Source organism: Budorcas taxicolor, chromosome 25 (assembly GCF_023091745.1).
Source record: "Budorcas taxicolor isolate Tak-1 chromosome 25, Takin1.1, whole genome shotgun sequence".
Taxonomy (NCBI): domain Eukaryota; kingdom Metazoa; phylum Chordata; class Mammalia; order Artiodactyla; family Bovidae; genus Budorcas; species Budorcas taxicolor.
Genome location: NC_068934.1, coordinates 2,983,325 through 2,999,154, shown reverse-complemented (window position 1 = coordinate 2,999,154; position 15,830 = coordinate 2,983,325). Strand labels below are relative to the sequence as shown.

Below are 15,830 nucleotides of genomic sequence, written 5' to 3'. Positions count from 1 at the left end.
GCAGAAATAATTCTGACTCTGTCATGTCTCTGGATAGTGATGCTTCTTCATTCTATATTCTACATGGGACTTTTATTTTTAAGATAAATAAGCTAGTATATCAGGCATAGGAGGCAACTGGAAATAAAACTGCCTCAGCACCCTGCATGTTGTGTGAACATCACCTTCTTGCTTTCACACAGTGCATGCCCCTCCTGCAGGGAGCGGGCACCTGATGCTCAAGGAGCCCATGTGTTCCCTGTTACACATGGTACGTCTGCAGGCCTGGGTCATGGGAAAACACGAATCTCTTCACATGGATTTAGTTTGATTTACAATAGCCAGAGCTTACTAAAATGCCTTTTAAAAGTTTGAAAAGGATCTTCCCTGGTGGTCCAGTGATTAAGACCACACTTCCAATGCAGGGGTGCAGAGGACATGGGTTCAGTCCCTAGTAGAGGAACTAAAATCCTGCATGCTGTGTAGCATGGCCAAAAAGAAATTTTGAAGTACTCATTGGAGTGGGTGATGACTGTTTGCATTATTAAATTTAAGCTACTTTTAAATAATGTGGAAAACAGATAGGCATGTGTATGCAAGTATGATACAAAAATAACCTTGAACTCCTATGTGTTTTCATAATCTGTTGACCATGATATTGACCTATTGACCCCAGTGCAATAAAGTCATCCGATTCCTAGTTTAGGACTTTTTTTGAGTGTTCTTGACTCTTATTTCCATATCTATTGGCCTTAGCTGAGGTCTCAAGTGTATCCCATCATGAGTGTCCATCTTGATAGCAACTCTTTGATTCTTGACCTTTACCTCTAAGTGAATTGAGTAAGCTCGTTTGCATCATAAATTTGTGCTTTATGGGGAAAGCCATGTTTGACACTGCGGGATATGTTTAAATGAATAGGAGTTCAAGATTGTTGTTTCTTGTAGAAACACATTTGGACTCACTGGATTCTGCAATTGGGCTGAAAACGTGTTGGCATGCACCACAGCAAATTCAGCATCAGTAATAGTTTTCATAAGTCATGAAGACATTCTGACGTGATGTTTGCTTTTCTGGATTGCATACATACATGAAGAAGAAGTGAGACTAGACTCATTATAGGATCTAGACCTGGTTTCCAAGATTCATTACTCCCTTCTTCCAAAAGTTCAACCTGATACAGTAGAGGACCTCGATGGTGCTTGGTCTGGTGGCGCTATTAGTCACGTTTCAGAGCGCAGGGGTACTTGTTCACTGATTTGTCATTTGCCTCTTAGAGCCCCTGCTGGGCTGACTTTAGCCCTGTCTAACCGAGAAGGTCCAGATCCATATTCCTGTGCATAGTCAGAGTATCTCTAGGACCCACATTTCTCCAGATTAATGCTTTAATTAGTTTTTATAGTATGGTGAGTGTACTGATGCTAATAGCCTGAGGCACAGACACAGATGAGTTAACTTAGGCTGCCTTCCAGACTGAAGCCCTCCTGTCCTGAAATCAGCCCTGCAGCCCTTCCCTAATACGTGAGCCAGCACCTGCTCATGAGGGGCAGAAATAATCATGACAGCGCCATCCCAGGGTCCCGGGGCTTCAGATTTAGCATCTGCCCCTCGAGGGCAAGATTCTCTGGCACTGTCGTCAATGTTTCTCCACATTCTCCTCACTTTGGGGAGTAAACAAAGCCTGATTCCTCTAGTCTAATTAATTATACTCTAAGGACTGTGAATATGCAGAGAGCTGGGTACCTGTTCCTGCAATTTGGGGAGCATTACAGCATCCTGTGGTTCTTAGCAAATAGCACTGAGATGTGGTTGTGAAAAATTCAGCATCACTCCCTGATCTCCCTCTCCCTCCGCCACCTCCCTCCCTCCCTCCCTCTCTCTCTCTCTCTGTCTCATGTCCCTAGCCCTGCTAACCTGCCAAATCTGCTGGGAGCCCCTTATTGTCTGATCATTGCACTCAACAATATACCTGCACAGCGACACGCCCCTGCAACAGAAGCAGCCAACGTGTGTGAACCTGCTCAGCCCATTTGCAGCAGGAGTTTGAGGCCTCCAGGGCCTCGGCTTCTGAATGCACTGTGCTTTTCAGCCCTTACCCACCAGCTGGGGGGCTTATTTGCAGGTACTTCCTGTTGCCACTGAGAGTAACTGCTTTATCTTGTGAACTGTATGGATTTTACTCACTCTCAGCCTCTTTACAAGTACGTTTTCTGGATTGGAAGTTCACTTAATCGCCTGAAGGGAAGAAGCTCGGGCCGAGCTGGCGGCGTAGGCACGCGAGGCCTGTGGGACAGTGACTCACGAGCTTGCACACTCCTCCTGCTGGGCACTCCTAGGAGCACATTCTCCTCTACTCTCCCAAACCCTCCTCGGCTCTGCGACACATCCAGGGTCCCGGAAGTCTTCATTTCAGTCTCGTGGGGTTGGTTCGTTTACTTTTCTCTGTCTTGAACTGAGTTGGGGCCGGGAGTGTAGAGGCTCTGTCAGGGTCTGGTCACCAATTATAAGTACATGAGAGGATCTCTCAACAGGTTTTAGGTTCCATGTGCCCCAGATCCACCATGTGCTTGTTAGGGTCGGGAGCTCTGGAGCCCAGCAACAGAAGGCCAAAGGCCTGTTAGTCCTGATCATTATGGCGACCACCAGCTTGGATGCAGAGAAGGCGATGGCACCCCACTCCAGTACTCTTGCCTGGAAAATCCATGGACAGAGGACCTGGTAGGCTGAAGTCCATGGGGTTGCTAAGAGTTGGACACGACTGAGCGACTTCATTTTCACTTTTCAGTTTCAAGCATTGGAGAAGGAAATGGCAAGCCACTCCAGTGTTCTGGCCTGGAGAATCCCAGGGACAGGGGAGCCTGTTGGGCTGCCATCTATGGGGTAGCACAGAGTCGGACACGACTGAAGCGTCTTAGCAGCAGCAGCAGCAGCAGCAGCAGCAGCAGCAGCAGCTTGGATGAGTCAATTCTCTCAATGAACATGACATTTGCATCTTTACCTGAAAACACATGTAATGATGCATTCCTCCCTGGACTTCGATATGGATTCATTAAACTAGATAATGCATGTAAATAACTTGCCCTGGTGCCTAAATCAAAGTAAATGGTCCGTAATCATTAATTAGAACCATCGTAACTACTGCTTTATTATTTATGGTGCTAGTTCAGTCTGTAAGTTGTGTACCACTCTCTGAGACCCCATAGACCCCACTAGCCTCCTCTGTCCATGAGATTTCCCAAACAAGAATACTGAAGCTACTTCCTTCTCTGGGGATCTTCCTCACCCAGGGATTGAACCTGGATCTTCTGAATTGCAGGAGTATTTCCCTGGTGGCTCAGATGGTAACGTGTCTGCCTACAATGTGGGAGATCTGGGTTTGATCCCTGGGTCAGGAAGACCCCTGGAGAAGGATATGGCAACCCACTCCAGTACTCTTGTCTGGAAAATTCCTTGGACGGAGGAGCCTGGTAAGCTAAAGTACATGGGGTCGCAAAGAATCGGACATGACTGAGCGACTTCTCTTTCACTTTCTTTCTCCTGAATTGCAGGCAGATTCTTCACCAACTGAGCCACCAGGAAAGCCCTTATCATTTATAGATGACGTTTTACTCTAAATGCATACACATAAAACTAAGGACAAAATACTTTATGTGAACTGTTACTCTAAGTTTCATGCTGTATAATTCCTTGAATGTTGAGCATACTCAACCTTTGTATTTGCACATATATTATTAATGCATTTATCTTGAATTCTTTCAGGTACCCTAAGCTTGTTTAGTATTTAATGATTCTTCCTGAGTAAGAGATAACCCTGTAAGGTTTTCTTTCTATTAAATTCCATTTTAAGAGTCCCAGTATCATTATTTATGTCTTCCACGTAAGCCACTGTTGTTGAATGCTATTGGTCAAGGGGTGACAATCTCTCTTGCTTTTTGTTCCGTCATTCAACCTGAGATGATGAAGGAATTTAGATCCTATGTGATCTAAATGTGTGATCAACATATTCATTGTATCATGCACAAACACACACTGGAGATATAGGTGTGTAGATATATAGATCACTTATATGCACATTATAAACAGATTGTTTTAGTTTTCTAGACTTGCTGTAACAAGGTATCACAAACTTGGTGACTTAAAATATCAAAGAATCTATTTGCTCACCACTCTAGAGACCAGAAGTCCAAATTAAGATGCTGCAGAGCAAGGCTCTCGCTGAAGACTCGAGGAAAGAATTTGTTCTTGCTTGCTCTAGCTTCTGCGGCTCCAGGAACCCCTTGGCTTGAGGCTGCGTAACTCCATTTCTGCCTCTGTCTTCACATGCACTTCCCCTCTGTGTTTGAAATCTCTCTCTGCTTTTTTCTTTCAAGGACCCTTTCATTAGATTTAGGGTACACCCAGATAGGGCTTCCCTCCTGGCTCAGATGGTGAAGAACCTGCTTGCCAATGCAAGAGACATGGGTGCAATCCCTGGGTCGGGAAGATCCCTTGGAGAAGGAAATGGCAACACACTCCAGTCTTCTTGCTTGAGAAATCCCATGGACAGAGGAACCTGTTGGGTTAGAGTCCATGGGATTGCAAAGAGTCAGACACAACTTAGTGGTAAATAACAACAACTCTTTTACAGAGTAGACAAAATCCACAGGGGATGATAGAAAGAGGAACACAGCTAGTCCTTAGTCTGTGCATTATCCCAAGCATCTTATCACCTGCTCACTGTGAACTTAAGATGGAATGAATGAGTAAATGAAGTCTTATACGTGATGCCAGCCCCAGAATGGTTTTGATTTACTATTAATTGCAACAGATATGATTACATGTGAGGACCAGACTCCCAAAGAGGTGAAGTTACTTCATGAAGCTCATCCAGGCCAGGATGAGATTTGAACTTACGCCTGCTTGCCGGAAGTTCTCGCTTGTTCTGCCATATCAGTTCACAAGCTAATTAAGGCAGGTGCCTGGTCCTGCCCTGATTCAAGCTTCCTGGGCTTCTGGATATGCAACCTCAAAAGCAAGAGGAACACTTGAGATGCTGAGCAGCCTTGGCACCAAGATTTCTGTTCAGAGGCTTCAGAAAAAGCCCTTTTAGACAGAGAAGTATCTAGAAATCTGTTTATCTTGAGAAGATCTGAGTGTAAGTCCTGCTTAGACTTCTTACTTGCTGTCCAGTTCTTGGCAAGTCCTTTCATGCCTCTGATCCATCTGTGTGTCTGTAATATTAGAAACTTAGCACCTGTCTTGCTTCTGACAAGGATGATGTTAGTCAAGAGACAATGTAAAAATAGCTGTACCGATGTTAAGATGTGATCACGAGGAGGTGTTTGAACTCAGTGACAGACAGGCGGCTCCTTGCATGACAAGTTCTGCAACCCAAAGACTTTAGCACTGCTTGTCCACCCACCCACCAGGCCATCAGCTCTGCTCCACGCACTTCGACTCTGCCATGTTGCTGGGCTGCGGCTCTAACTCCTTTTATGATGGGACACTGATGACAGGATTTGCAAGGCCAGTGTCTTCATTGACACCTGAACTCACATAAATTGTCTCACACTGTGCACAGCCCTAAGAAGATGCCTATTTACAACGATGTAAATATTTGTTGCTTCAGTGGAAGAGTGGACGCAGGCCTTACTGTTTTCAGTGACCTATGAGATTAGGCTCCCCAGGTGGTGCTAGTGGTAAAGAACCGGCCTGCCTATGCAGCGGACATAAGAGACAAAGGTATGATGCCAGGGTTGGGAAAATCTCCTGGGGGAGGGCATGGCAACCCACTCTAGTGTTCTTGCCTGGAGAATCCCATAGACAGAGGAACCTGGCTGGCTATAGTCCATGGGGTTGCTAAGAATTGGACACGGCTGAGGGATTGGGGGCAGGAGGAGAAGGGAACGACAGAGGATGAGATGGCTGATGGCATCACTGACTCAATGGATGCGAGTCTGAGTGAACTCCGGGAGTTGGTGATGGACAGGGAGGCCTGGTGTGCTGTGCAATTCATGGGGTCGCAAAGAGTCAGACACGACTGAGCAACTGAACTGACATGAACTGAAGTGACTTAGCAGCAGCAACAGGGGGTTACTGCCACCCTATCAGGGACTATAATGTCTGAACTTGCAGGCATCCTTGTCGATGGCTGTGCTGCTGCCTGCCAGGGCAGCCCAGGGCAGGCTCAGGGGGCAGGACCCGGGTGGCAGGCCTGCAGCCCTCCTCTGCCGGGCAGGCCAGGGGCACCTCTGAAACCTGCATCAACACTCAGCATCACCCTGTAGTGGAAGTGCCTCCCCAGGGCCAGGCATCCTCCTCAGTTCTGCTTATCATCTGCCTTTTTCCCTCTGTCAGCTATTTTTGGATGTTGCCCTCCAGACCAGTCATCATGATACTGAATTTTGAGATGTCAGCCAGACATTCTGAGTATTCTTGACCCTTTGCCCAGGGAGGTGTGGCGGGAGAGGCGGTGTTCCTCATCACTTGTCACTGTCCATGCTTTGCCCTGTCAAGGAAGACACACGTGCCCCCGATCACCTCGAATCGTTGGCCTTGTGCCTGAATTGAAGCGGTTGCTTCTCGACAACGCCCCTCCCCACCCCGCCATGTACTTCTCACTGGAGATAGATTTGGGTGCATTCTCTGTTATGAGTTCACCGGTGCACATGATCACGTCTCCCTTGACTTGCAGTCCAGAGATGTCGTTACCATGTGACTTGACTGCCCCAAGGCCAAAAATCCGATAAAGATGACTTGCCAGTCTTGTTATGTGTGCTGTTCCTTTTCCATAGCTCATTGCCAGCCCAGGTATCGCTCTTTGGGGGCAGAGTCACAAGTTAATTGAATGCTGCCACATTGCATCTCACAGAGAATCCTTTCTCTAACACGCGTGACTGGTTATGTCTCCATGTAGAAGTTCTTCTCTTCTGCTGTGCAAAGCATAAGTGGAAATATAAAGTTGCGGAGAACAGGGGCTTTATTCTTGATTGGAATGAAAATGTGACAGAAACAGGACTCTGGTTGAGAAAGTGCTTTGGTGGTTGTCAGCACTTTCCTCTAACAGAGTGATGCAGTTTTTTAAAATGTTTCTGTTTTTTAAATCATCCTCCTGCACTTTATATACTTCAGTTCATGTTAAGATGAACTGAGTAGATGGCAAAGAACAATTCTTAAAATATGTGAATACCAAATGTAAGATAAAAAACGTAATTGCAGTTTAGACTTCAGATTTATTTGAAAAGGGGATAATGATAGTAATTACCCAGTTTGAGTTTTGTAGAAGGCTAATTAGATCCCCAAAGCATTTGTATGCACAAGGAAAACCATAAATACAAAAGACCATCTGGTCCTTATCAGCTTATAACACTAACACTGTCTGTAATTATTTTTTTTATATTGTTTTGATGTTGACATTTCACAGAGCGATACATTCTATCCCGGTTAGGGAAACCTACATTTCTGAAGACCTGGGGGTTTGCCCCCATGCTCCTAATAAAAGTTTTAGGGTTCCACAGGCAAAAGAGACACTGCTTTTGAGAAATAGGTAAACATCCATTCATTATACCTATTGTCTCAGAAATGTGTTGTTTATAAACTTCTCTGGTTCATCTGACTTGTCTTGTTAATAACTTCATCTTCCAAATACTCAGATTCAGTTAGGTTTGGGGGGTTTTGTTTTTAGGTACAGTGGAGAGTGACAGGTTGAGCTGTGTTGTAGGGCACAGATGAACAGCGTCTCTTTGTCACTTTCTATAGTTGGCTCTATACCTGGCAATTTGGAGATTACAGATTAACATGATCTGTTTTCATGTTCATTGGCTATCTCCCTTCCTGCAGTGTCAGCTTAAAAAGTGCAGAGATTTTGTCCTATTTATTTTGTTGTATTTCTTACCTTTTATAATAGTACCTGGTACATGGTAGATATGCCATAGCTATTTGTTGAAGTGAATTAAGAAATGAAGTAGAATGCATGATTTCAGCTTCAGGATGTTTATGTCTTGCTATCAGATGTTACATAATAAACCACCCCCTAAGTTTCCTGGTGGCTCAGATGATAAATAATCTGCCTACAACATAGGAGACTCAGGAGATACAGGTTTCATCCCTGAGTCAGGAAGATTCCCCTGGAGAAGGGAATAGCTACTCACAACAGTGATTAACAAACACACAAAGTTAAATGGCTTGAAACAACTAATATTTCATTAGATCTCAAGATTTGGTTAGCTTAGGATTTGTGCATGACTCCACTGGGAGTTCTTTTTTCTGCATGGTGTTGATGGAGGTCGGTTGGTGGTACTTAGCTGGCAGATGAACTGGCCTAGAAGGTCCAAGAGAGCTTTATCATATCTAGTCCTTGAGGGGATGGATGGAAAATTGTGAAGTGAAAGTGTTAGTTGCTCAGTTGTGTCTGATTCTTTGTGACCCTGTGGACAGTAGCCCTCCAGGCTCCTCTGTCCATGAGATTCTCCAGGCAAGAATACTGAAGTGGGTTGCCATTTCCTTCTCCAGGATGAACAGAAGGCTTGACCCAACTGGGACTATTGATCCTAGCATCTACATGGACTTTCCATGTGGCTTGGGCTTCCCACAGGGTTGTAACACTAGGCTTTAAGAGGGCGAAACACAAGGTGCCGATTGTCTGAGAGTACCAGGGACCAGCCCCGGTTATATCCAGGGTATCCGAAACGTGGACAACATTGACGACTGAGATTTATTTATTTATTTAGAGAAATAGAGAGAGATAAGGAAAGAACATTGCAGTTAAGAAAATAGAGGAGAGAAAGAGGCTGATATTCCTTGGTTTACACAGAAAGCCAATAAAGTCTCAAGACAAGGGACTTACATCATTCACGTAGGCCACAGACGCCCGCTTGAATAGCGGAGGGTGACCCGCCTTGGGCTCCCTCTCACATGGGTCTTAGAAGCCCAGGCAGAGAAGTGAACAGAGTGAGCCCCTGTGCTCCAGGGGATCAGCCTGAAAAAGAGAGTAAGAGAGAAAAAGGAAAGAAAAATTGACACGGGGGAACCAGGCTTTCGTGGAAACTGGTCCTGGTCCATCTCTTTATTTTTCAGGGAAGCTTTTATACTTTGGGTTGTACACAGTGATAAATGTAACAAACAGAGTCATGCAGGGTCGGCAGCTCTGACTCTTATCGAGACCAGGCTTTCTTTCTGCATGCTGCTGCTGCTGCTGCTGCTAAGTCGCTTCAGTCGTGTCCGACTCTGTGCGACCCCATAGACGGCAGCCCACCGGGCTCCCCCATCCCTGGGATTCTCCAGGCAAGAATACTGGAGTGGGTTGCCATTTCCTTCTCCAATGCATGAAAGTGAAAAGTGAAAGTGAAATCGCTCAGTCGTGTCCGACTCTTAGCGACCCCATGGACTGCAGCCTATCAGGCTCCTCCACCCATGGGATTTTCCAGGCAACAGTACTGGAGTGGGTTGCCATTGCCTTCTCCGTCTTTCTGCATACCTATCTGTTAGGTGATTTACATCATCTTCTGGCCAGGAGGCCTATTAGCATTTTATGACCCTTTTCTGATAAGGGTCTGTCTACCAGAAAACTTATTTGCCCTAAAAGTGTTGTTCTTTCCAAATTCTGGTGCCACTCTCAGAAAGCACTAAATAAAGTTACATTCTTACATAGCAAGGATACAACGATTTATAACAAAGAAAGGGGAGTACAGTAATTTATAACAAAGAGAAAATTCATTAACTCAAAAGTCTGGTATTGCTAACATCAAAACTACTATATCCCTATTTCTGCATCCCAATTACATTGATTAATATCCTCCCAGGTGCCTAAAAGATAAAGGATATGGAGGCCTGGTGGCAATCATTAACTCAACAATGAAACCCTTCACCAATATAATTCTTAGCTCTTTAAAAGGCTCTATATCTTTAAGATGTTTTAAGCTTCCCTTGCCTCTCACGGTTGGGAGGCTGTGAGCAATCACATGCCTAGTTGTGAAAGTCCGGGTAAACCTGTCAGGCAAGTTAGAGAGCCATCAGAGGGATTTGAGCTGATACACTCCTTTTATATGCAGGAGACTATTAACTGGAGCTCTAAGTTAACTGTTTCCAGAGAAAGGTGGTCGGGGATAGCCCCCTGTTAATGTCAGAAGAGTTAGTGAAAGTCATAAAATAGTAAGACAGACAGATTCTGGTTTGGGATAGATGCTCGAGCAGGTCCAGGTGGTCCCTCAAGTCCTGACTTGCCTTTGCCTGTCAAGGCTCTTACTCATGACCTTTGTCATGGGTGGGATCTCCCGTGCAGGCTCCTAGCATGAGAGGATAGGCATGGAATGGCCATAACAGCCCTTTCACCATATGTAAATACTTAAGTGAGTCCCTGAAGTCAGCCCAGATTCAGTGCGAGGATAGCTGATTCCTCTTTCAGTAGCAAAAATAACTGCAGCCCATCTTGAATCTATCACACCATCCAATTTGAAAGCATAGTTACTGAACACCCTAAAATATATATTTAGGTGAGAGTGGTATGTGCTATATATGTGAATATCACATGAATACAGAGTATGAAATCCGCAGTTTGAGGTTAGACTTCATGGAGCTCATGGGTGAGTTTTTTGTTTTTGTTTTTTTAACTTTTTACTTTGTATTCGGGTAGAGCCAGTTGACAGTGTTGTGATAGTTTCAGGTGAACAGTGAAGGGGCTCAGCCATGCACATACATGCATCCATTCTCCCCCGAATTCCCCTCCCATCCAGACTGCCACATGACACTGAGACGAGTTTAATGTGCTATAGAGTAGGATGTTGTGGGTTATCCATTTTAAATATAGCATCCTAAGCTCCCTAACTGTCCCTTACCCCAGTCTGGCAACCGTAGATTCCTTGTCTGAGTCTGTGAGTCTCTTGCTGCTGTGTAAGTAAGTGCATTCGTGCCATTTCCGTTTAGAGCCCACGTATGAGGGATGCCGTACGATATTCCCCTTCTCTCTCTGACTTACTTCACTCAGAGGACACTCTCTAAGTCCATCCCTGTTGCCGCAAATGGCATTATTTAATTATTTTTAATGGCTGAGTACTACTCTGTTGTATATACATGCTACATCTTATTTACCCGCTCCTTTATCGATGGACATTCAAGGTGCATCCATGTCTTGGGTGTAAACAGTGCTCCAGCGGACACTGGGGTGCACACATCTTTTCAGATCATGCTTTTCTCTGGATAGATGTCCAGGAGTGGGATTGTGGTGTCATGTAGTAGCTCTGTTTTGAGGTTTTAAGGAACCTCCACTGTTCTCCATAGTGGACAAACCAATACTTTGGCCACCTCATGTGAAGGGTTGACTCATTGGAAAAGACTCTGATGCTGGGAGGGATTGGGGGCAGGAGGAGAAGGGGACGACCGAGGATGAGATGGCTGGATGGCATCATGGACTCGATGGACGTGAGTCTGAGTGAACTCCGGGAGTTGGTGATGGACAGGGAGGCCTGGCGTGCTGTGATTCATGGCGTGGCAAAGAGTCGGACACGACTGAGCGACTGAACTGAACTGAACTGAACCAACAGGACAGGAGGGTTTCCTTCTCTCCACACCCTCTCTAGCATTTACTGTTTGTGGATTTTTTGACGATAGCCATTCTAGCTGGTGTGAAGTGAATCTCATTGTAGTTTTGATTTGCATTTCTCTAATAATTAGCGGAGACATTACTTTGTCAACAAAAGTCCATCTAGTCAAGGCTATGGTTTTCCCAGTGGTCATGTATGGATGTGAGAATTGGACTATAAAGAAAGCTGAGCGCCGAAGAATTGATGCTTTTGAACCGTGGTGTTGGAGAAGACTCTTAAGAATCCCTTGGACTGCTAGAAAAACCCAGCAGTCCATCCTAAAGGAGATCAGTCCTGAGTGTTCATTGGAAGGCCTGATGTTGAAGCTGAAACTCCAATACTTTGGCCACCTGATGTGAAGAACTGACTCATTTGAAAAGACCCTGATGCTGGGAAAGATTGAGGGCAGGAGGAGAAGAGGACGACAGAGGATGAGATGGTTGGATGGCATCACTGACTCAATGGAGATGAGTTTGGGTAGACTCCGGGAGTTGGTGATGGACAGGGAGGTCTGGCTTGCTGCAGTTCATGGGGTCACAAGAGTCAGACATGACTGAGCAACTGAACTGAACTGAACTGAATAATTAGCAGTGTTGAACATCTTTTCATGTGCTTCGTGGCCATCTGTATGTCTTCTTTGGAAAATGTCTGTTTAGGTCTTCTGCCCATTTGTTGATTCAGTTGTTTATTTCAACATTGTAAAGCATCATGAGCTGTTTGTAAATTTTGAAGACTAATCCCTTGCCCATCACATCATTTGCAAATATTTCCCCCTGATCTGTGGGTTGTCGTTTCTTTCTGTTTATTATTTTCTTTGCTGTGCAAAAGCTTTTGAGTTTAAGTAGGTCCCATTGGTTTATTTTTGGTTTTGTTTCCATTATTCTGGGAGACAAATCAAAGAAGATATTGCTGTGGTTTCTATCAGAGAGTGTTCTGCCTATGTTTTCCTCTAGGAGTTTTGTAGTATCCAGTCTCACATTTAGGCCCTTAATCCATTTTGAGTTTAGTTTTGTGTGTAGTGTTGAGAATGATCTAATTTCATTTTTTCACGTTTAGCTGTCCAGTTTTCCCGGCACCGTTTGTTGAAGAGACCCTCTTTCCAACATTGTGTAGTCTTGCCTCCTTTGTCATAGACTGACCACAAGTGCATAGCCCATGAGTGAGTTTTAACCTGAGCCTGAATGAAAGGAGAAGGTCTCAAAAGCTGAAAATGGTGAAGGAAGGTATTCCCAAAGAAAGAACTTTGGCTAAAACATGGGTGTAGAACCAGGATCATCAATAGTAATAGCATTTCTTTATTTAGAAGCTGTTTACAGTGAACTGTGGGCTTCCCTGGTGGCTCAGAGGTTAAAGCGTCTGCCTGCAATGTGGGAGACCTGGGTTTGATCCTTGGGTTGGGAAGATCCACTGGAGAAGGAAATAGCAACCCATTCCAGTATTCTTGCCTGGAGAATCCCATGGATGGAGGAGCCTAGTGGGCTATACTCCACAAGGTCACAAAGAGTCAGACACGACTGAGCGACTTCACTTTCACTTTACAGTGAATTAGAGATAACAGGACATAACCAACACCATTTTTGGAAAGACACCATTGGAAGCAATATGTATATATTTTTGAATCATTTTCTGTGAAATACTGACTGCTACCTCTCCTTACAGAATCCCTTGCTGAGAATTATCTCTCAGAATTGTGCTTAAAAGAGGCTTTATTAGACTTGTTCTGCTTTCTTCTTTCTGATGAGAACTGGGACAATTCCTGTTTTCTTTGTTTCACTGGCTTTTAGAGGCTCAGACCCAAAAGTGAAACTCTGGCAGCCGTGTTCAGCCTTCCACTGGCATTTTTGCACTATCTCCCTTTCGTTGATCCTTGTGTTTTAATCTCTTTCTGTTTTACTAGTTCATTGTATGACTAGTTCTTGCTTTAATCTCCCTCTTTGTCCACAAAATAAATTAAGCAAACAAGAGCTTAGTGTCTATGTAAATTGTTAGAGTTAGAAAAAGTTATAGAAATCATAATAAGTAACACAGATCCTTATTTAAAGAGAAAACATCATTTAGTTTAGGATCAGGTACAGGAAGATGCTAAGAAAAACAGTAAACTTGAAGAATGGGCTTCAGATAAGATAATTGCTAGAAATAAGATGAACAAGGTGAGTTGTGATCACCCGATTGAGTCCTTGGATGCTAGAGTAAAGAGGCCAGTCTCAGCTGGAAAATTGGAAAAGTCTGACATCAACATGACAAAGCATTTCAAACTGATACAGTGTGTACATTCATCAAGGGGTTGAATTCTCACATGGAGTTATTTCCTCATTCAGAGAGTAACTCAGAATTCTTATAACATTTTTCATTCCCCTGAGCTAAGCAGCAGCCTCTGCTGGGAGGTCTGGGAGGTATCAGGACCAATAAGATAACATTTTGTAGTTTCAGCCAAGTGCAGAGTAGAGTTGGAGAGACAGCAGTTTGGTTTATCACCAACCAGCAGCCTATCAAATAAGTTGTATTACCTTTATCATATCTCTGTATCTTAATTTTTTCTGGCTTCCTAAACAAGGAACACAGGAAATTGTAGACACCTGTCTCATGTTTGATGGGGCAAATAGACTGCTCCAGCGTGAGAAGGGTTTTTTAATAAATGTCAAATGTACAAAGCAGGAAATCACTAAACGAGCTGATAATGTGCTTGCTTCCCATGCTGTATAGTTGCACTGTCTGTGGAATTCTCCTGGGAAGAATACTAGAGGAGGTAGTCGTTCTCTTCTCCAGGGGACCGTCCCAATCCTGGGACTGAATCTGGTCCCCTGCATTGCAGGCAGACTCTTTACCACCTGAGTCACCAGGGAAGCCTTTCATAAAAAGTCTACTTAGACCCATTTCACTGGTACACCTGGATATAAATAATCCCCTTCTCCTATGGTTAGAATAGCCGGAATGGAGATTTCAATAAAAATTCACCTCGTAATGTCGCAGGAAGAGGAAAGTGGTCAAGACCCCTGGGATGCTGGAGGCTGAGAAGGCATGTTTGTCTTCATTCTGGTGGCTTGGTCTGCCACGTCTGTTCTGATGAGTGGAGGGGTGAGTGGGGTAGGAAAATAGGAACGTTCTTTCTGGCTTGTAGAGCAGATAGCAGATGAATCACGTTGCCCTATTTTTGTTGGGAGAAATGAGACTTTCTGCAAAGAAGGGACATGAAGACAAGGACTTCAAGGGTGACTACAGTCGTTGACGCCACTGAAAAGCATCCCAGACACTTTGGTGGTGTCGTGCGTGCTTGGCCTCCTTGATTGCCCTTCACTCTAGTGGATGCTGTGGTTGCTCTGCAGGCTCCTCAGGGCCAGGACCCCATCCCTTCTGCTTCTGGGAGTGCTGGTGGCTGATGGCCCTCAGCTGATTCCATCTCTGCGAATGGTCTTAGCTGAAGAGAGCCACCTGGCTCTCCCAAACAGCTTGCCTCCAGGGATATGCCAAGACCCACTTCCCTCAAGGTCACACAGCTCTGCAGGGTCATCCTGCCTCCAGAGCCATCTCTGGATCCACTGAGGCCTTTGCTGCCTGTCTGTCCCTCCGTCTGCCTGATCTACTCCTGTTACAGCCCTGTGACTGTTGATCCCAAGAGGCCCCCCAGTAAACTGTCCACACACAGATCTTCATCTCAGTCTGTTTCCTGGGAGTTGTTGTCATTCAGTTGCTCAGTCGAGTCCGACTCTGCGACCCCACGGACGGCAGCACAATAGGCCTCCCTGTCCCTCACAATCTCCTGGAGTTTGCCCAAGTTCATGTCCATTAAATCAGTGATGCCATCCAACCATCTCATCTCTGCAGTCCTCTTCTCCTTTTACCTTCAGTCTTTCCCAGCATCAAGGTTTTTTCCAATGAGTTGACTCTTCACATCAGGTGACCAAAGTATTGGAGTTTCACCCTCAGTCCTTCCGGTGAGTATTCATTATTCAATTAGCTTCCTGGGAGACCTACCCCGACACACAGGCTGTCTTCAGAATTGTTTTCCAGAACCAGGATCTTACGATCAGTTGGAGACATACTTTTGACCACAGACCAATAGCAGGCATGGAGATGCTCATTTAAGTGCAGCCTGTGGCGAATCCACAGTTGAAAGATGTCATAAGACCACAGAGATCACCCAGGATTGCTGCAAGTATCCCCGGGTGACCCCTTTCCTTCGGTCTCCCATCCTTGCTCTCTTTAGTCCCATTCTGAGTCCCTTTCCATCTATTCATCTTCCTAATTCAGCTTCATGTGCCTGCCCAGCAAGGCATAAGAGGTGATGTTTGTCTTTCACA

The 15,830-nt window shown here is 45.0% G+C and overlaps 1 protein-coding gene across 1 annotated transcript in view; it reads left to right on the top strand.

Moving 5' to 3' along the window:
- FAT3 (FAT atypical cadherin 3) overlaps positions 1-15,830 on the top strand; it is a 646,809-nt gene that overhangs the window by 323,366 nt on the left and 307,613 nt on the right. The window lies entirely within an intron of this gene.